Source organism: Puma concolor, chromosome C1 (assembly GCF_028749965.1).
Source record: "Puma concolor isolate L17-30 chromosome C1, mPumCon1.1.hap2, whole genome shotgun sequence".
Taxonomy (NCBI): Eukaryota; Metazoa; Chordata; class Mammalia; order Carnivora; family Felidae; genus Puma; species Puma concolor.
In genome coordinates, this window is record NC_141674.1 from 155,754,891 (window position 1) to 155,777,046 (window position 22,156).

The 22,156-nt window shown below is 36.5% G+C and overlaps 1 protein-coding gene across 3 annotated transcripts in view; it reads left to right on the plus strand.

Moving 5' to 3' along the window:
* The window catches only part of CSRNP3 (cysteine and serine rich nuclear protein 3), a 212,944-nt gene that overhangs the window by 89,634 nt on the left and 101,154 nt on the right, over nucleotides 1-22,156 (plus strand). The window contains exon 1 of one of the 3 annotated variants that reach the window (XM_025912214.2): nucleotides 19,302-19,599. The exons of 1 other annotated variant lie outside the window; for it this stretch is intronic. The gene's annotated coding sequence lies outside the window, so the exon portion shown is untranslated. Of the gene's footprint in view, nucleotides 1-19,301; nucleotides 19,600-21,349; nucleotides 21,472-22,156 lie in introns of those variants that run through there. One more of the 3 variants, XM_086718799.1, reaches the window with a different exon arrangement.

A 22,156-nucleotide genomic window follows, 5' to 3' on the forward strand; every position in this document is an offset into this window, starting at 1 on the left:
CTGATCACCTTGCTCAAATCTCTGGTCTTATCCCCTTCACCTCCTCCCTCCCTTGCTTACTGTTCTCCAACATTTTGCTTCCATGTTACTCCTGGAGCATGCCAGAGCCTTTGCAGTTACTATTCTTTCTGGTATTCTCTTCACCCCAACTATTATCATGACTCACTTCCTCACTTCCTTCAGGTCTTTCCTCAAATATCACTTCTGAGTGAGGCTTTCTCTAATTGTTCCATTTAAAATTTGCCAACCACTTTCTACATTTCACTTTATTCCCCATCCCTTGTACACTTACTGCTATATAATATACTGTATATTTTATTTAGTCATTTTCTTTTTACTACTTATTTTCTTTGTCTCTTTTGTTACCTGCACTAATACAAGTGGGGCTTGAATTCACAAACCATGAGATCATGACCTGAGCCACAATCAGGAGTCGGATGCTTAACCAACTGAGTCACCCAGGCATTCCATATGTTGTTGGTTTGTTTGTTTTATTTTGTTTTGTTTTGAGAGATAGAGGGAGACAGAGAACCCTAAGCAGGGTCTACTCCCAGCAGGGAGCCCAATGTGGGGCTCAGTCCTATGACCATGAGATCATGACCTGAGCCTAAGTCAAGAGTCAGACACATAACTGACTGAGCCACCCAGGGACCCCCATAGTATATGTTTAATAAGTATTTTTTTCAAGAATGAATTCAGTTTCCAGTTTAAAGATGAGGCTTCAAAGTATAAGCTCGAAACCAAAGAGCAAGTACGCTTGCTCCTGGGATTAGAACCCAGGCAGTCTAACTCCCAGGGCTTGCCAAGTGTTCTTCACCTAGGCCTGATGACCAGATACTGGAGGAGAAGCTGGGGTGGTGATGACAAACCATACCTTGTTTACTCAATAATGGTGACGGTTACAGAAGAGAGAGGTTGTAGTTCCAATACAATTTGGTAAATGAAATGGAAACAATGAGGAAAGGTCTTAGCCTAGTTTCACAAATTCAGAGGCTGAATCTTAATAGATGAGTGGGCATTATTAGGTAGATGAAGGAAAGAAGAGATATTTCAGGTGATAAGAATAGCACATACAAAGACACGAGGTATATAGTTGCATTTTTATGTTCAGTTACCTATTCCTAAGGGATAATAATTAACACACCCATACACATGCACGCACAGGTTTTGATAGAAGATAAGACTGAGGCAGGAAGCAGAGTCCAGGTAATGGAGTCTTGGTGCCATGCTAAAAATCCTGACAGTGAGTCACTTAGGAGTTCATCAGGGGAGTTCTTTGATTACATTTGGTTTAGATTGCCCCCCTGGTGGCAGTGTGAAGGGGGGGACCAGTAACTAAACTAGTGAAATAGTCCTGTTCAGCAAAAAAGTCCTGACGTAGGACAGCAGCAATAAGGATGCTGCTGAAGAGGCAGAAGGATGATACATTTGGAGGGAAAGTCAGTTATTCTTAGTACCTAAATAAGTAGAACTAGGAGTGAGAGCAGGAAAGCATTGAGGATGATTCCAAGTTTCTTGACTTTAGCGGCAGGGGTGGTGTTACTGGGCTAAGACACAGGATGTAAGAGAAAGATGTCTGGTGGTAATGGTACAGGTTCATTGTTGGACACACTGCCTTTAAGACACCTCAGGAAAATCCAAGTGGTGAAATGAGTCTAACTATCCAGCGAGATGTCAAAATCAGAAATGTAGACACGAAGGTCACCTACATAAAAGTAGAAATCAAACCATGAGAATGGGTCTGTCAAGCCAAGAACAGGGTACAGGAAGCAGTGAGTCAGAAATGCTGGGGAATACTGCGTGGGAAGGATTGCAGGAGAGAGGGCTGGATGGAAGGGAACCTACCATGGCAGTCAAGAATCAAAAGTCAGATTGGTGGGGGGCACCTGGGTGGCTCAGTCAGTTAAGCATCTGACTTCGGCTCAAATCATGATCTCATCGTTCATGAGTTGGAGCCCTGCATCAGGTTTTCTGCTGTCAGTGAAGAACCTGCTTTGGATCCTCTGTCTCCTTCTCTCTGCCCCTCCCCTGATCTCTCTCTCTCTCTCACACACACACACACACACACACACTAGTCTCTCTCTCTCTCTCTCTCTCTCTCTCTCTCTTTTTCACCCTCTCTCTCTCTCAAAAATAAAATAAACATAAAAATATTTTTTTAGGGGCACCTGGGTGGCTCAGTCGGTTGGTCATCTGACTTTGGCTCAGGTCATGATCTCGCAGTCCGTGAGTTTGAGTCCCACGTAGGGCTCTGTGGCGGCAGCTTGGAGCCCGGAGCCTGCTTCAGATTCTGTGTCTCCCTCTCTCTCTCTCCCTCCCCTGCTCATACTCTCTCTCTCTCTCTCAAAAATAAATAAACATAAAAAAAAAACACCTCAAGTCAGAGAGGTGGCAGATAACTAGAGGAATTTAATGCAAGTGATGGAAATAGAGCATTTTTTAATGTTTATATTTATTTTGAGAAGTAGAGAGAGAGAGACAGAATGTGAGTGGGGGAGGGGCAGAGAGAGAGGGAGACACAGAATCTGAAGCAGGCTTCAGGCTCTGAGCTGTCAGCACAGAGCCCGATGCGGGGCTTGAACTCACAAACGTGAGATCATGACATGAGCGGAAGTCAGAGGCTTAACTGACTGAGCCACCCAGGTGCCCCGGAAATAGAGTATTTTTAAAAGGGGGAAAGATAAGGGGAAAGTTCTTCTGGAAAAGTCAGTTTTAAAGGAATGGTGGGAGCAGATGCCTTATTAACCACTAGATGAGAGATTTTAAATTAGAATAATTTTCAAAAATACTGGGTATAGAGAAGAGAGAAGTGGGGCAATATCAAGACAGCAGGGCAAGAAGAGTTTTGGGTTTTTCTTTGAATGAGATGAGAAGCCTATGATCTGGGCTGATATTTACACCAAGATTACCCACTAGTTTTTTATGGCTGGTGCCAGATCTGGATTGCTGGTTTGTCTATTCTGAGTGGTCAGAATCCAGAGTAGTTAGTCAGTGCCCAGAGTCCCTGCTAAATATTTTTAATATTCTCTTTTTAAATATTTTTAATATTCTCTCAGTTATAGGCTAAAGAGAAGAGAGTAGAAAAAAAGAATGGCGATCTCTTATAGCAGAGGTCAGCAAATTAAGGCTGAGGGCCAAATTTGGCCACTAGCTCTTTATATATGGCCCTCAAACAAAGAAGGGCTTTTTAGTGATTAAAAAAAATAAGAAGAAGAACATTTCACAGCACATAACAATTTTATGAAATTCAGATTTTGATGTCCATATATAAAGTTTTATTGGAACACGGACACATCCATTTGTTTGCATATTGTCTACAGCTGCTTTCCCATCACAACAACAGAGTTGAGTCATTGTGACAGCGACCATATGTCTGGCAAAAGCCTAAAATATTTACTATCTAGTCTATTACAGAGAAGACTTGTTGACTACTGATTTATAGTACAATTTCCGAGAAAAGAGAGGAAGTAGGGATCAAGGCACACATAGAAGTATTGGCCTCAAACAGGAGAAAAGATAACTTGATCCTAGGAAAGAGGGAAAGTGTGATAGAATTGTGCAAATATAAACAGGTTTGTAGCTAGAGGAGAAAGAGGAGGGCGCCCCCCACCACATCCACCCACACACTCTAAGTTAAATGTTTTGGCTGCCATAGACCATGACATTCTGGAGGACAAAAACTGTGTCGTGTTCATCCGTCTCCCCCACGGCTTTCAGCACAGAGCCTTCCTTTCAGCCACTCTCACTAAATATTTAATTGAATCCCAGGTGAAACTCTATTATAAGCACATTCCTAGAAACCTCTGCCCTTAGGGCCTTGCATTTAATTCTCTTACTATCTGGGCCCACATTTATTAAAGTTTGATGTTATGTTTAGAGGTGTGAAGAGAATGGAAGCTGGCTTCTTATTTAGTTAATTTCCAGTTCGCTAAATGGAGGCAATGTAGTCAGAGAGTTAATATTCTTATTAAAATTGTCCTGTTTTCCCCCTTTTTTTCAACCTGAAGAGTTCCATGTATCACTAAGGGGTTTTGAGAATAAAACTATACAAATAGTATTTATTAAGCTACTAATGGTCTTAAAAAAAAAAAAGAACTACAGGAGAGTTGAAAAGTTAAGGGAGAAAAATTATTACAGAGTAGAATATGTGGCAACCCTTATTTTATTTAGCCAGCACGCTGAGTTTTAAGAGTTTGAATTTTAACACCCTTGGCTATACACTACTCATTCGCAGTCTCACACCTGCTCATACAAATATATTGCCAGCCTGAACCTGAAAAGTACTTAAATTTGTAGTTGCTAATGAAGAGTTATCTGAAAGCACAAAAGCAGTCCAGATGACCAGCTTGAGGTTAAGTTTTATTATGACCTAAATATACATGTGCGTGTGTGCACACACACACACACACACACGCACGCACACACGTTCACATGAATATACATATATTCACTCCAATCACCCAAACCACCAGATCTCTCTTGTTCACTTAAAAAATAACAGCATGACAGTGGTAATCATTGCAACATATAAATATATCAAACCAACACTCTTGTACACCTTAAACTTACACGATGTTATATGTCAATTACAACTTAATGGATTAATAACACCACATTAAAAAAATAGCAGCATATATGTGAAAGTCTCTGATTTTACCTATTAATATATTATGAATGCAGAAATTAATTTTTCAAGCACTCAGTTATCTAATGTTCTTTAGTCCCTTCAATAAATCTTTGCATCTCCAAAGGGAGTTATACATGTGGTGACCTATAATGCTATTCATCCTGCCATGATCGTCCTTATCATTAATCTTCTAGGAAGGCAGAAACTGCTGAAAGGAATATTCTGAAGTGACTGATGACAGCATTGTAGTGCTCAAAGACAGAAAATGTATCTATGCATGCAACCTAAGAGTAATGAGCGCATTTTCATACTCCCATACCACAGCCTGTGATCTACAAACTAACTCATCTATAGTATAACACCAACTTACAGGCATGTGATGTGTCAGAAGCTGTTAGGAGAGAGAATGAAGAAAATGTGTAAAGAAAAAGAAAGCAAAACATTTTGCCTGTTAATTTAAATGGGAATTGGAATACAGGCGTGTTAGTTTCTTCTTTCTAATTGCATTATTTTTCAAGATATGTGAACTTTTGCTTCTCTGCCACTTTCTTCAATAAATCACTCTGGTACCAGAAAAAATCAGTGCTTGGTCTGTGAAGGGGAGAGAAACAGCAATAAAAACACAGTCTGTCAACTGTTAGCTTCTACTGATAGAGGTGTACCGTTAAGATCACTTGTTCTTTTTTTTTTTTTTTAATTTTTTTTTTCAACGTTGTTTATTTATTTTTGGGACAGAGAGAGACAGAGCATGAACGGGGGAGGGGCAGAGAGAGAGGGAGACACAGAATCGGAAACAGGCTCCAGGCTCCGAGCCATCAGCCCAGAGCCCGACGCGGGGCTCGAACTCACGGACCGCGAGACCGTGACCTGGCTGAAGTCGGACGCTTAACCGACTGCGCCACCCAGGCGCCCCAAGATCACTTGTTCTAAATAATATTAAACTCCTCATAGATAAAGGCCAGGAAAAACAGCAAATGGTCGTCAGTTGAACATGCTTTTTTCTAAGTATTATTTTAGGCTTTTTAGCTGAACAACATTTAAATGCATTAGACCCAGATAAATGTTGGAAAGCTGACTTTTTTAAAAAAAAGGAACTAAACATAATTTATTAGTAGACTATTCTTTGGAAAGTGTCCCAGAGTCATCCACGAGTAAATAAAAGGGATGTAAAATAGAACTGATAGTTGTACTAGTGAGGAAAATCAGGTTCTATTGCCACCATTTAGCTTTGACACAATAGAATTTAAGGGGATATAACTAAATTAAGACTTATGTAAGAACTAATAGGAATAATATTAAATTTGTGTTTTTAAGTCATCTTTCTACTGTCCTATTTGTCCTGTGTTATGGGACTACTCTGTATGTAAAAAATGAACAGACCAGTTTTTATTTATCCTTAATCTAAGGACTAAAGGTGACAGGTCCAATTATTTAGGAAGCTCACAAACCCTTTTATTATTTTACCTGGAAATTTCCCCCTTGTTAAATGGTGGAAGGAATGGAATTTTTTTCTGAAAATATTTTTTGAATAGTAATACCAAATTTAAATAGTATAGATATACTATTTCCAGAGACAGAGGAAATTGCTCAGTGACTGCTGTAAAGCCATTTTGAAAATAACCCATGGTCTTGAACCATGTAGTAAGAGTACTAGATAGTTACAGTCCCTTGTTAGCACCTCCTGGACCATACTTTTCATAAACACCTGTGAATGATGCTTATCTCTCTCCCTTTTCCTGTGTCCTCTTCTGTCATGTTACTCTATAGCCAAGCCGAGATTTATGCTATCTTTTCCCTCTACCCTTAAGCCATGTGGTTCTCACTGAGTGATTGTGACTGTGCTCCACTGCCTTCTCATCTCCGCTGACTGTCCATCAAACCAGCGGAAGCCTGACTGCAATATTGCCGCATTTACTACAAAACGGAGCTTGAGTTACTCAAGTCATTCTGTTTTTCACAGGAAAGAAAGCAATACAGTAATCAGGTGGTAAAGTACTGTCTCAAAGCAAAATTCAAAATATTATGTATAATTTGACTAACTACTCGATCAGATATGAAATGCAGGTCTGTATGGTAAACCACATGTTGTCCCTTATGTACTTGGCTTGCAGATCTAGTCCCTTAGTGATCTGTCTTTAATCGCTAAACTGTTTCACTAGTGTTCATGATGTGGTTTGGTTCACTGTGGCTTAAACATTCAAGAGACCAAAAAGATGCCATTATGTGTGTGTGTGTGTGTGTGTGTGTGTGTGTGTGTGTGTGTGTATGGCTGTCCACTTTCACATAGTGTGTTTATGGCTAAGAAACATCCCTTTAAACATAATCCGTTCATCTAATATATATAAGGAAATACTTTAATTCCTTATATTAGTGCTAAGGACTATCACTTGTCAAATACATTTCTGCAGTTAAATAATAAAAAGCCAGAGTACTTGAGTGAAAAAAAGCATTACTCTAAGCTAAGAAAATGGCCACTTGAAATATTTATGCCTTACTTTTCCTGTCAGTAAAAGGGGATAAAGTTACAAGTGATCTTTCTATTCTGCGTGGCTATTTAAGGACGAAAAAAACTGTTTAAAACATCTCAGGAGAAGATTCAAGTCCATAAAAAGGCTGAATAAATTCAAGTTAGGCAGCAAAAAACCCCTAAAAAGGCATATGAAATTGGACTTATAAAGAGAGAATGGTTGAGATCTTTCTTCTTCCTCTCCAAGAATAATTTCTTACTTTTCCAATTCAATAATAATTTTTCTGTTTGTTCTGTGTTCTTGATATTCTACACAAAGCCATTTCAATTTTGGCAATATAGTCACTGAATCCAAAAATGGACTGTTCATTGGGATTTTATTTTCTCTGCAAATATTATAAAATTACATTTGCTCTCTCTTCTACAGATTTAATGCCAATGTTTATAAAATTGGTGCAATATAGGCCACATTAAAATCTCTTTTGTCCTGTGAAATTCTCCATAACTAAATTGAAATCTTACCATTTTCTACAGCACAGTATGTCCCTTGCCTGAAGAGGAAAGAATAGGCAGCTGTGATAGACAAAAACTTAGTAAGGAATTTCTACTTTGTAAACCCTTTTTCTTTCTGGTCCATCTGTTGTAGGTTCGATGGGGGATAGGGAATTCTCATTATCAATCAATGTCTGAAGAAGTATTTCTTATGTTAATGACTATTGAAGTCCAGTGAAATTAATGCTGAATGAATATAAATTAAAAGCTCTTCTATATGTAATATTCACATATGGACATTTTAGTCTGTCTTATATAGTTCTATTTAACACATGCCATCAATTGACAGAAAGACTCTGGACAGAAATAGCATTCTTAAAATGGCTTACGTTTGGCAGATGTGTTGATCCAAAATATGAAAATATTTGTGAAGGCCCATTAACAAAGCCGTAATATCTCTTGATGTCCACGTATCTGTACTCCAAAAGAAATCTACCTGACTTCAAAGAGACTATGTTAGGTAATTAAGTGTGTGCAAAGTAAGTGTGAAGCACATCTTTTCATGTTTTAAGGAAAAAAAGGGAAGGGGGAAAATTATTGGCAAAAGGAATAGTAATGATGATTGGCCTTTGAGAAAAAGGCTCAAGAAGTTTTATCAGTGGGAGAAATTTTTAACAAAGTTGAAAATGTGTTACCAGTTGTGGAATGGGCTACAAGAGGAGGTAAAATGCAGGGTATCCTGTCTGATCCAATTTTCCTAACTCTGTTGTACGGGGTGGGGGAGGAAAGGTGTGCAAGACCTCCAGCTTGTCATCTTTTTTTTTTTTTTTTTAAGATAAGCTCCAAAAACACAAACTGCAAACTGATGTTAAACAATAATTCTGTCCTCTGAATAACAGCCTTCATGTTACCAGCGCTATCAGACATTCTAAAGACAGCTTTCTAAAGGCCTGCGTACACTTTATATTCTAAAAACAATTTCACAAAGACTTGTTCAACACTGAACATCTCTAACGTGAAAGGCTTGCAGTAGGCTCTACGGATATAAATAGGAGTATGACAGAGCCTTTAACTTTTAGATCCCAGCTTATTGGTATCTTTCTAGAATGCAAACAACATTAATATAGTATGGTGTTATAAAATGTATAGGAGAGTAATAAACATGGAAGAGAGACAGAAAGGAATGGCCTCTTTCTCCGCCATGTGCAAAGAATACGGAGGTAGGCTTAAAAGGATGGCACTTTTGAGCTGAGTCTCTAAGAGGGACTCAGAGTTCACCTGATGAAGGGAAGAGGAAAGTGTAAAATCCAGACTCTCCCATTTATAGCCAAAGATTTATTGATCAATACAGAATGAAAGTAGTCCCTCACATGGTTGCCTGGGAAACACTCTCAGTCTGTATTATGGCTGGTTCCTTCCAATGTACAATTAATAACTCTACCAAAATTCACTGACAATGTGTTTTAGGTTCAGATGTCTCAGTATCACTTGTCTCCGGGAGAGCAACAAAGCAGGAGTTCAGTTGCTTGACTTTCGCATTGCAGGCACTCTCCAAACATAAGGAAGGCTTAGTAGGAAGACACTAATATTTTCCCAATTCAGTGTTTCACTGCAGGCCTTCCACTTTTTCTATTGCTAAATTTCTACTGGAACTACATAGTGCCCAGCTATAGATTTTTTTTTAACTCAAAATCTTTCTCTATTTTAAATATGTATCACATCCCTCTAGTGCCGTTACTATTTTTGTTAAAATATAATCTCTCTCGGGGTGCCTGGGTGGCTCAGTCAGTTAGGCGTCCAACTTCAGCTCAGGTCATGATCTCACAGCTCGTGAGTTCAAGCCCCGTGTCGGGCTCTGTGCTGACAGCTCGGAGCCTGGAGCTTGCTTCTGATTCTGTGTTCCCCTCTCTCTCTGCCCCTCCCCCACTCATACTCTGTTTCTCTCTGTCTCAGAAATAAACAAACATTAAAAAAAATTTTAAATATAATCTCTCTCCTCTGGGCAAGTAAAATAATTCACCATGATGTGGGGCTCAGCAGTTGAGTCAGAAGTAGGGTTACTCACCGACACTTTATTGCACCACCTGCAGTCACCCCTTGGGTCCATTGCCACTTAGAAAGACAGTGGGAGTAGACAGGTGAACTTGCTGGTAGTGCCTCAGCAGTGAATTCAGAAAAACAACATATTGTGTGGTTGCTTAAAGAAAGTGTTGGGAAGATATTTGTTCTTCATTCAAAAGCAATCATGTCTTTAAGGGAACCTTGTAGTCAGGATGCCATCATGTGCCAAATTCAGCCTGAGGTTAGAATACGGAGACAGTTCAATCTCCCTGATATCTAAAAGCTTACACTTACAGCAGGTGAAATCATTTGAACAGTCTTCTTATTTTTAAATGTTTTTCTTATTATTAAATGAATTCTAGCACAATTAATTTCAGTATAATAACAATTGTAATAGTATTGAATTTTACATTGCATTATTAGCAACAGGGAGAAGAATAATTGTGAAATATTTAGAAAGTCAAAATTGAAAATCAGAATCACCTATTACCTAAAGCCCAAGAGAGAACTATTTTTATGATTTTGATTCTATTTTTCTAATTACTTTATGCTTGTATATTTAAAATATTGAGATCAACGTGTATGTATTGCTTTACAGTCATGCATACTCTTAAGACCTTTAATTCCTGAGGTACCTGAGTGGCTCAGTCAGTTGAGTGTTTGACTCTTGATTTCAGCTCAAGTCATAATGTCACGGTTTGTGAGTTCTAGCCCCTCATCGGGCTCTTCACACTGACCGTGCAGAGCCTGCTTGGGATTCTCTGTCTCTCCCTCTCTCTCTGCTCCTCTCCTGCTTGTGCTCTCTCTCGCTTTCTCAAAAGAAAGAAACTTAAAAAAAAAAAAGACGATTAATTCCTCTCTAGTCTTCTTTCATACATATTAGTCATAATAATGTTTGTTAGTATTTCTGGTAAATTTTTTCATAAACTACTATTTTGTAAACATTTTTGTTGTTGTTGTTTTTAATTTTTTTTTAACATTTATTTATTTTTGAGACAGAGAGAGACAGAGCATGAACGGGGGAGGGTCAGAGAGAGGGAGACACAGAATCTGAAACAGGCTCCAGGCTCTGAGCTGTCAGCACAGAGCCCGACGCGGGGCTCGAACCCATGGACCGTGAGATCATGACCTGAGCCGAAGTCAGCCGCTTAACCAACTGAGCCACCCAGGCGCCCCTTTTTGTTGTTTTTATACAGTCATAATGATTCTGATTTTAATGGCTGTCTCATATAACACTCTATTAATAATCATATATTAAGCATATTTAAATGATTTCAAGTTTTAATCATTCTAAGTGTGGTCTCTTGAAATATCTTTGTATTTAAAAGCCTTATTCTCTTTGTAGTGCATTAAACCATAAACTTATGGCTGCTACCTGTTTCCATAGTGGCCACAGAACATAGTAAATTAGAGTAATGGAGAAATGGAGTAAAGTAGCCATCAGCTTCCTAGGTCAAAGAAACACTGTATAAATACAATGTATCAAACATATACAGACAAGGTTAAAGTCACCTCACTGTGAGCAGCAGGAAAACAGTAGCAATATGATGCTCAGGTTTTTTTCTCAGCCATCGTAATTGCATGTTCCATAGATAACCATCAGTAATTAAAGAGGCAAAGATCCCAGTCATGCTATGGCCTCTGAAGAGTGGCAATTGCTGCAGTATCCATGGTTGTCAGCTAAAGTTATCAGGGATTCTAATGTTCAAATAAAGTGTGTTTACACTTTTCTCTATTCTTAATCCCACATGGTTTGCTATTCACATGAGAAACTCTTAGAATATCTAGATAGAGTTTATTGAGACTGGGATCAAAACTGGTTTTTACTCGTTTATTTACAAGGCCAGTGGCTTTTTTTTTTCCTGCAACATGTTGATATTCGACACTAAGATAGGTGTGAAAAAAAATGTCTGTCCTTTAGCCTGACCGCCCAAATTAAATAGCACCGCTTTCTAATACGAAGGAACATGTATGTACTAAGACCCCATATGTACACACCGATCATATATACCAGTATAATAAGAGTGTATAATTTTCTTCCCTCCACAGATAAAAATTAGAGCCAAACATGCTTGGATCATGGTTTCATGTACTCGTGCTCTTTGATAAAAATAGACATGAATAATGAATACTAAATAAGAAGCTGACTATATGAACAAGAAAGAAAATGCATGCCTCATTTCAAAGAAGCCAGTCACTAGCATTAATAGCAAGCCACGGGATTAAGCTCATTAAAACATTTGCCTAAAGGAGAAATCTAATTTATTTCTTGTATTTCTTCATGTTGTATGATTAATAGAAAGCATGGAGGTGGACTTTGTGATCTGGATCATGATTTTAATCTGTGCAGAACACTTTTTTATAGCTTTTTTATATACATGAGCACCACAATTAAGTTCAATTGGTGGTATTTCAGATTTGAAATTTTATTGTGGAAAAGTCACTCTTTGTTCTTTTTTTAACCTTTAATCAGGCCACTGAGAGAAATTCTATAGTCTTACAAGTTATCTGTGATGGAGGGAAATCTGTATCCGGGTAACAGATTTTGTCTGTGAGCAACTCTACCAGGCATTGAGCACAGAAGGGCCAAATTGGCATCTTTGTATCCTTAAAACTTTATACTCTTGGCCTGGTGTGTGGTAGGCCTTCCATGTTCACTATTAAATGGCTCCACATCTAAGCTTGTTCTGATATTTCTAACTGTGGCTACTGGTGTCCTCATCCATGCTGTCTCCTAAATTAAAATTCCCAGATTCAGGGTTCTCCCTCACTTCCAGGCTAAATATCTGCTGATTTACTTCCTCAATATCTTCCCTCTCAGTTCCCAGGGATGTAACTCAGAGCTTTGTAACTTTTTTCTGGGATATTTCAGCAGTCTCATTGGGTCTCCCCTCTTCTAGGCCCTCTCTCTAATTCATTCTCCAGTGTTACCTAATAAATCACAATCAAGCCACTTAAACCTCTCCTGTGAGTACAAACTGACTCCAAGATGAGTTCCAAATATCCCAGCATCCCAAATGCACAATCCCATGAAGATCAAATAACCTTACCATTCTCACAATGAAATTTTTAGTTTCTTTCATACATGTATTAGTTATGCCTCAGAATCTACATATTCTAGCTCTTCTGCCTAGAATATACTTCTCCTTTTCCACAAAAGGACTCCTACTAGTCCCTTAAGATTTATTTCCCATGTCACCCCTTCTGTGCAGACCACATGACTGCTACCTTAGGTAACATGTTCTCCGTGGAGCCCCACAGCATTAAAGCCATACTGCCTGGGTTTGCATACTGATCACCACATTGGCAAGTCACTTAGCCAGTCTCATCTCAGTTGTCTCATCTATGAAATTGAGATGTCTCAATAGAGATGGTAAAAGTGGAAATTTCATAGGCTTTTGCAATGGTTGTATGAGTTAATTAATACGTATATAGTAAAGCACTTCGGTCTTAGTAAGTCTTGATAACTATTCGTTATTTTTATATAGTATTATTCACTCTCGTCTTGATGTTCTTATATATTTTTCATTTATAGAACTTATCCCATTATGCTATAACTCGTTATATCTGTTTCTACCTCTAGATGGAGAGCCACTTTGTATACTGTGACTTATTCATCTCTTTAACCTATCAGAGCAGTGAACCAAGTTCTGAGCAAATAGTACTCAGTGAATGTGAAATGAAAAAATGTATGAGTGAGTGAATGAGTGAATGAACAAATGAACAAACGAACATGGGTAAAAAATATGCCAAAGCTGTTTCTTAGACAAGTCAAAGTAGATTCAGTCTATTAACCAAGTATTTATAGACTTGCATTGATGAAATAAAATATAAGAAACTTTTTGGGGGGCCTTGACCCCCAAATAGCCCTTTTAGCTATGATGCAACATTTTCATTGACTTGGAAAAGGCACTGATCCTATTAAATTATTCTTTTTTTTCTTTTTTTACCCTCCTCAGTTCATGTCTGATTTTTGCATATGCTATTTGACTCCATATTTTTTGTCCCAGGTTAGACATCTAATTCAGCATAAGAAGAAATCATTGTAATTAACTTTGATGGTTACTAAGAAATAAATGTATTCTTTGTGTTCTCAGGGAGGAGGTTTGCTTCATTTACCCTTTTCTCTTGATAGATGCTCTTTTTTAATGCCTTTGTGGTGATAAAAAGACTGAAGGTTAGGGGGAAATCTGGATACTTTCTTCTCTGGGTCACTTTGCATAAAGACTTCTTTGCAGCTGTGTTCCAATGATTTATGTGCATATTGTATGTGCAGGAGCAGCAATTATAGAACTATTCCTACCATTTAACCTGCATCATTCTGAGTGGCCATTCACTGGCCACTTAACATCTGCTACTCTGGTAGCCTAATAGCCAGATAGAATGAAGATTCAAAAATATAGAACTCCCAACAGGCTTGTCTACTTTGATAGGTAATATGGTGTGTGTGTGTGTGTGTGTGTGTGTGTGCGCGCGCGCGTGCGTGTGGTGTTTTAGTTTACGTTATCCAAAATTACCTTTTTTTTTTTTATCTTTACAGAACTAGGACATCTTTATCTTTTCCTGACATTGTTTTCCTAACTTAGGAATCAGACAACAGGAAGAAATATAAGTGCTATCCTCTACGTACTTTATTTAGGGAAGGTCCTGTTTTTTCAGTCTTTTGCAGCCCCTCAAACACAACATTAATAATATTTGATATGAACAATTTCTTTTCAACATCTGAAAGTTGACAAACTGAGGCCAACAAGTTAAAATACCTATGAAATTACTAAATCTGCCTGACAAAACTAGTTTAATGCTCTCTACTTGTCATATATAATTGGTAACTGATTCATAGAAACATTGACTTTTAAAGCTAGAAAAGATCAGACTGGTTCATCCAATCAATTTTAAAGTCCTTCTTTCTTTTTGATGAATTCCTTTCTGCTCATCTCACCCAATCTCTTTAGTTCAGATGCTCATCATTTCTTCTATCTCCTCTTCATCAAGCTCCCTGTTGTGGCCTCAGGGCCCCATGGTCTAGCCACTCCCGAACTGTCAGAGTTGCCTTCTTTATCACTTTGACCATACCTCTCTTTTTATGCCTTGGTGACTTCTCAGCATCAATGTTGCAAAAATCTCCTCATTTCAAGCTTCAGAGCACTCCAAGAAAGATCATTAGATTTCCTTTTTCTCTTGCAACCTCCCGTCATTTGCCTGTCATCCAAATTTCTTCAGAGTTCCTCTCATAGTTAGTAAAGCTTTAGCTCTTGTTTCTGGGCTTTTCCCAAAGTACCCTTTTGCAAATGGGAATTCCTTTTCTCTTGGCCAGTTAAGCACTTTCTTTCCTATCAGTTCAGAAACCCCCTTCCTGCAGTACAATCTTCTCAGATATCTCCATCTTTCTTTGCTTTGAACACTGCTTGAATGTTTTTGCTTCTCTTTTTCCACCCTCCCAAGTTGTATTTCCTTTTAATATACCCATTAACTGCATTCATTTTATTGAATGAAATTCATTGATTTCACTGAATATGTGTATCAGATTATAGTTTCGTGTACTTTTAGGTTTATTGTGTTGTCTCTGTCATCCACGTCAATATGTTCCACTTAGTAATTGGCAAATAACTACCACAACACTTAGTGGCGTAAAACAGCAACAATTTTATTGTATCATATGCATTCCACAGGACAAGAATTTGTGAAAAGCTCAGCTAAGTGATTCTTTTCCATATACTGGCAGCTAGGATCACTTTTTGGTGTCCAGTTGGTGGATGGATAGGTTTTGTTGGTCTAAGACTGCACGTTATACATGTGTCAGGTATCAGGAATGGCTAAATGCTAGGCTCAGTTGGGATTGTTGACCTATATGTGGCTTCACCATGGTGGTCTTATGGTAGTCAATCCTCTTATGTGGCAGTCAAGGCTCCTAGAGAGAGTGTTCCAAGAGGCTCAAGTATAAATGAAAACAATTCTTAGGCACCTAACCTTGGACATTCCAAAACACCAATTTTGTAGCCTCTATTGTTTAAGCAAATGATTAAGACTAGCTTAGAATAAAGATGAGGGAAATTAGATTCAACCTCTTGATGAGAATTATAGCATAGACTTTGTAGCCTGTGTGTGTGTGTGTGTGTGTGTGTGTGTACGTGTATTTGATAAATGGCTTTTAATTACAGTAATGATTTTCTGATTTTAGGAAACAATACTGAAAATACAGAAATTGTACTGATTGTACATAAAATGCATGCTAAGTGAATAAAATATTCAAACCTTAAAAAACATGTCTCTACTACCCTCCCATAACTTGGTCAGTAATTTATTTTTATTTTTTTATTTATTTACTTATTTATTTATTAGCTAGAGAGACTACAATCTTCTGGGGAACAGTGTATATTTCATTTTTTATATCCTTAACAAGTGTTTCAAAGCTTGGTACATGGTAACCTCTCAATAAATGTTTGTTGAATTGAATTGAATTAGTCCTGGATTTTGAGGCTGACATGGATAACTTATTGACTTCTCTGACTTCTCTGAATGTGTTGTAAAAGAGGATGAAATGTAGCAAGAAAATCCAGCCTGATCAAGGATAAATCCAACAGAAGGTGCTGGTATATATGCCAATTAATACAGTTCCAGGAGAAACAGGTGATGGTATAAGTAACTCTCCTCTATCTTCCTCCGTGCAGTAGAATGTTCAAACGATCATCCATTTAGCATGAGCTGGATAGCACATATTTTGACTTACTTTGATAAGCTTTGGTTATTTTGTAGAAAAGCGGGGAGGGCAAACAAAATAATTCTATGATGCTTCTTTCTCATTATAGAAAAACCAAGCTTTTAAGAGTCAGTAGTAAGAATCAAAACATCTTTTTTAATTCAGTTTTTAGCATAACAAAGCAAGTTAAAACATCTTTTTAATCTTGGATGGAATTTTCTTTAAGTCGTGATCTTGTGTTTCTCTGCTAATTTCAAATTTTAAGAATTCTTGGCTGGTGAAACTGTTCTATAAGCAGAGGCACCATTGTTCATTGTGTAATGTGAGAATTCAAATGCTCTGCTGCAATTCTCTTGTTATGTTACAGACAAGAGAGTTCCAGAATTTTGATTAGAAAGATGGGTATATTTTGTAATTTGTTTTCATCCTGAGACAATTTTATAAGTATTGTTTCATATCAGTTACTAAATTTATTTCTATTTTTTTTCTGCATGTATTAGAAAAAAAAAATCACCTCGTGCTTCCAACAGTCCTGTTTGTCTCTGCTTTTAGGATGTGTTTAAAATTCTTTTAAACAGTCATTAAGATTTTACATCATCTTTTTTCATTTTACTAATACTAGTTGACACTGCTTGGTTAAAACCAATTTAGAGAATTGAACTATAAAAATATTGCTATATATCTCCATGACATGCTTTCCAAAGACTCTTCTGTTCCTCTTTTGCAGACTTAAAAACTAAAGCATAAGATGTTAGAATATTTCACCAAATAACCAATGTCATTTAAGACAGTAGCAGACTTGGAAAGATAATTACTATTTCATGATCATTCTGTCCTTTTCTAGATCTTTCTAGCTCTGTTGTCTACCTTTAAAGATCATTTTTAATATTAATAGATTTAATAGGCTTTTACATTTAATGTATTAAGTTTATAGACTATAGTCTTTCCATGGGAGACTCATTATTTTACTGGTATTTGTTTTAATTACTAGCTATTTCTATATTCCTTGTATGTATTTACTTATTTATTTATTTATTTATTTATTTATTTTGCTTATTGTAAATTATTTTACATACACTCAGACAAACTTCACATACATGTAGTTTTTATTTCCAATTTCACATCCCTTGCCCTCCCTCTCCCAAGATTTGGAAGTAATTTAGTTTTCTGCTGATTCTTTCCTTCCATTTGGCAACCATTTTATTTCACTGTTTTTGAAGTGATGCAGTAAAAGAAAAATGGCTGCCTTTTGTTTATTTCCTTGTACATTAACATGATGACATCATCAAAGATATTAGCTACAATGAATATATATTTAAATACCTAGAGGTACACTGTAATACAAGAACACTCTGTTTCCCTTTTTCTTTTAATGCCCCGAGGTTTTGTAGCTTTAGCATAGATCTTGTGTGCAGAGGAAAAAATGAACATGAGCATTTTGGAACAAATGCATTAAAATGGTGGCATTTAAAACATATCTGAATATTTTTCAATGTTAAGAAAAGCCCACCAAAAGGCATTTATTTAAGACCTAAAACATTCTAAATCAGTGCTAACCCAACAAAAAAATATTGTAAAGAATGATGTTAGGTCATTGTATTTAAGGACTGGACTATTTAGCTATACTTACTATTCTGGCTTAAAATTAATTTTAAAGAATTCAGTTGACACAAAAAATTTTAAGTTATAATTGTTTCCAGAAAACAATTTCTTATTGGTGGAAGGCTTGAGCAGATACATACGTTTGTAATTTTTAAGATTACTGTTTTATTTACAAACACTTTTAAAATGTACCGTATGTCTAACTATACAGAAAATTTATTTTCTGGTCTTCATTTATGGTGCTTCTGACTTTTCCTTCTGTGCTCTTTGTTGCACTTTGCATGTATTTGTCATAAAATTTCAACTGAGATTAACAAGTGACAAGCTTTCAATTATCAATTCAATTTAGACAGATTATTAAAGAGATAAGAAATCAATTTTTTTCATCAAGTTCCAATAATTAAATAGCTCTTTCATTTGGAAATCCACAATCCATTTTCAAATGTTAAGAAATAATTTTAGGTAATTATTTCATTATTTAAAAAACATTTTTAGAAAGGTGTTCTATATATGTGTATGTACATGTGTGTGTATATACATACACATATTTATGTTAATATATGTTAATCGAATATCTATACAGCAGAAAATTCCTGTAAATATTGAGTAGTCAGCTCTGAAACTACTTGTTAACACTGAAATCAGATAAGGTAAACCATATGCTTTATTGAGGTTAGCTGTCTAAAATAAGTTACTGCGATTTTAAGAATTAATATGAACCACATGTCCTTTAGATCTTTAAATTGAAATCTTCATTGTTCTTTTAAGTCAGCTGTTCTAAGAATGTGTCATCTTTTGAGAAGATAAATTAATCACCTACTTCATTTATATACATCAATAACAGACTCACCCTCTTATCTACTTTATCAAAAGTAATTAGAATACTCTATTTTTATTCATATATAGTATCTATTAGTGATTGAGATTTTCATTGAGGACATTTTGAGGGAAACAGCCACTCATCCTTTTTGAAAATAACCACCTCCAAGAAAAGAAACACCAGCAACTGAAAGGTTAAAACAGACTGTCAAATCATTCAGTTGAGCAAGGCTCTTTAATAACATTTGTACAAAAGTACTTTCAGAAAGCAGAAGGTAGAAAACTGCTTTTTTCTAGTTCCTTTTCCTTAAATTATTATTCAGCCTCTTATTAAAATAAAATCTAGTTAACTTCTTTTGAATGCCTGCTCAAACGTTTTCCATAATAATAATAAAAAAAAATCTTGTGAAAGGATTTCCATAAGTCGGGCTGCATTAATGACTTAGAGCAGCTTCATAATCTGTTATTCCTTCCTCCTAGCAGACCTCAGCTGATAAAAATATCCATAGACACAGTGAAGTCAGTGGCATGCCTGGCTTTCTCAGACAAAACTCCCATGTGATCACATATAGGCAGCCTCAGTGAGGCTGATGCCGTGCAGCAAGCAGTAGGTAATGAGTCTTTGTGCAGAGTGAAGCTCTTGTCGCTGAACAATAAAGCATACGGTACCAGCAATAAAACACAGGGCTGGCAAATTTAAGAAGATTCCACTGAACCAGGAAGAACAGTGCCTTCGGTGATGCTGACACATATTATAAAATGATAATCAATTTATTTTGGATTCTAATGAATAAAGAGTGCAAGGACTAAGACTACATACAGCCATTTGAACAGGTCAGTGATTTTATAAATTACTCCCAACACTTCCTTGTGTTTGATTGGATTTAAATTAGGATGGGCTAATGCGTGTTTTCCCTTAAACAAAAACTTTGCAAGATATTTGCAGTGTGTAATATGAAGGATGCACTTGAATTGACCCAATGTGATTAAATCGTTGCTGTAGTCAGATGTGATAGAGAAATGTTCCTATGATTATAGTAAACTGAAAAGTTATTTATCCTATTTAAAAATTTATGGGTAAGAAAAAATGCATCCAATAATTTCTAATCTTCTATATATGCAGAAATGATATAAACCAGAGTACTACTAATAAATAGCTCAAATAAAAAGCTTCAAATTTATTTGTCCAGTGTTAAAAAAAATCCTGCACTGCAATAGTTTACATGTCTTATAAATTGATGATATATCATTCAGATTTTATGGATGTCTTTCTGTACACTGAAAGAGGAAGGTTTGGCATATTTAATTATTTAAATGAAAATTTTCTAAATAAGGAAATTTTGAAGTGTTAAGAATGCTACTACTAGAACAATGCATTTTATATTTAACTATAGTAATATATATTTATATTAATCTGTTGTGTGCCTTTTATTTTTCATTTTATATTTCTTTTGGTAGATGGAAAATACTTCATAAAACCTTTTATTTTCTAGATATTATTCACTCCCTAATGGACAAAAACAAATTAGCTTAATTTTCAAAATAAGAATGGATTAATTTTGTGATGATGCATATTTCCATTTATTCACCATTTAGGAAAGAACATGTACCCTCATGTATATTTATAAAAATATGTACACACATGACCTTCTGTATCTAGAAAATAACCACTTCTTAGGCTTATGAGCAATAGAGAAGTTTATGTTTTAAAGAGAGAGATTGCTGTGTGTAGGCAGACAAGGGAAGAAATAACTCTAGCAAATAATAGCACAACACTGAACATCTTTGCCAAAGACAGACAAGCATTACTGCTACATGAATCCTTGAATTTAAACACATAGTTTAACTTTGCTCTACATTTTTACTGCTGTATTGTTTTAAAAGCATCTTGGGACCTAAATTCTTAACAATTAATTTCTTGGACACCCCTTAGGATGATCGTCTTTAAGACACTAGGGCTCATGTTAACATTTTATAGAATTACTACAGTGACTTCATGTATCTGTATAGTAACTAAAATATATTTATGCTTGTAAAATGCTGTTTAAACCACCACCACAACAACACAAAATACCCTATGTCCCTGATTATGCATGCGATATGTATGCCGATGGGGGAAAAAAATAGCTATGTTTCAAAAACAAGAGAAGTTAATGAAATTTTTAAATTGGTTTTCCACATGTATTTAAATGAAGTATTTGACTATTTGGGTTTCCTTGGTTACCATAGTTGCTGCTGACAGCTCCCTTTGGTGGGGTCGGGGAGAAAGCAGGACTCAAAAACAAAGAGTTAAAAACACTTATCCATTAATAGACACGGGGTCGGTGATGCTGGCAGCCCAGAGAAGTCCGTGCCCACTCCCCATCGCCTGTTCCATCCCTCCGGTGATTCAGGTATTCTGGCGGAGCTGCAGTTCCACACTTCCTTACCCAGCATTCCGTTCCAGTTGCTGGAGGGCTGCCTGAGCCTTATGCAAATGAGACCAGCTCTGAGGCTTTGACTGCAGAAGCGAGGGGGTGGGGGGTGCAGAAGGGAGTTCAAAGGTCACGGGGCTGGTGGAAAGCTGGATCAGTTGGCCGAAAAAAAAAAAAAAAAGCACTGGGCTTCTCTGCAGCAGTGTTTTGCAGCGGTTAAATGAAGTGTGCTTTATTTCTCAGAGTGAAGATGTTACAGCGTGTGTGCCATAGTCCTTTAAAGTGCACGCAGGTACGGTGACAGATTTCGTGATGCGCCTAATTTTATTTCTATAAAAGACACTGAGGAGGACTGGCTATTTTAGTCATTGTGGAAATTGGCAGGGTGTTCTTGGTTTTCAGCTTCTCTTAACTAGTTTATTAAATCTTCTAGTGTTTTTTTTTTTTTGTTTTTTTTTTTTCAATTTGAAACATGGGTGTTTTGTTCCAATGGAATAATTTCACATAAGGAAAAAATGGAATTGGGGATTCTAAATAATTGTTTTGTTTTGGAAAGTTTTTGATAGCAGAGAGATATCTGGGCTGAAACATCTAGGTAAATAAATATCAGGACTTAAAACTTTTGCAGCATTTTCACATTTTTCAAAAAATTGTATTTTAAATTAGAACTGGGTTCATAGCCTAAGATTCTTGTGAGGTATCTGTAATTAAATGATGGAATTCTTTGTTCATATCCCACAAAACGTCATAAGGACAGTTTTAATAAGTTGTATTTCATCTCATTATACAGAGGGTTTCAGTGTTAATCATCTTCATTCTATATTTTATTGCTAAGCACTGTATCAAAGAAAGAATTTCTTATTTAGGGGTTATAGTTTGGAAATGCTTCTTTCATTTTTCTAGTTATTACTCATTTTCTTTGGGACTTTTTAGACAACGCTATTTTGAACTCAGCATGTTCAACTTCCTATGACTTT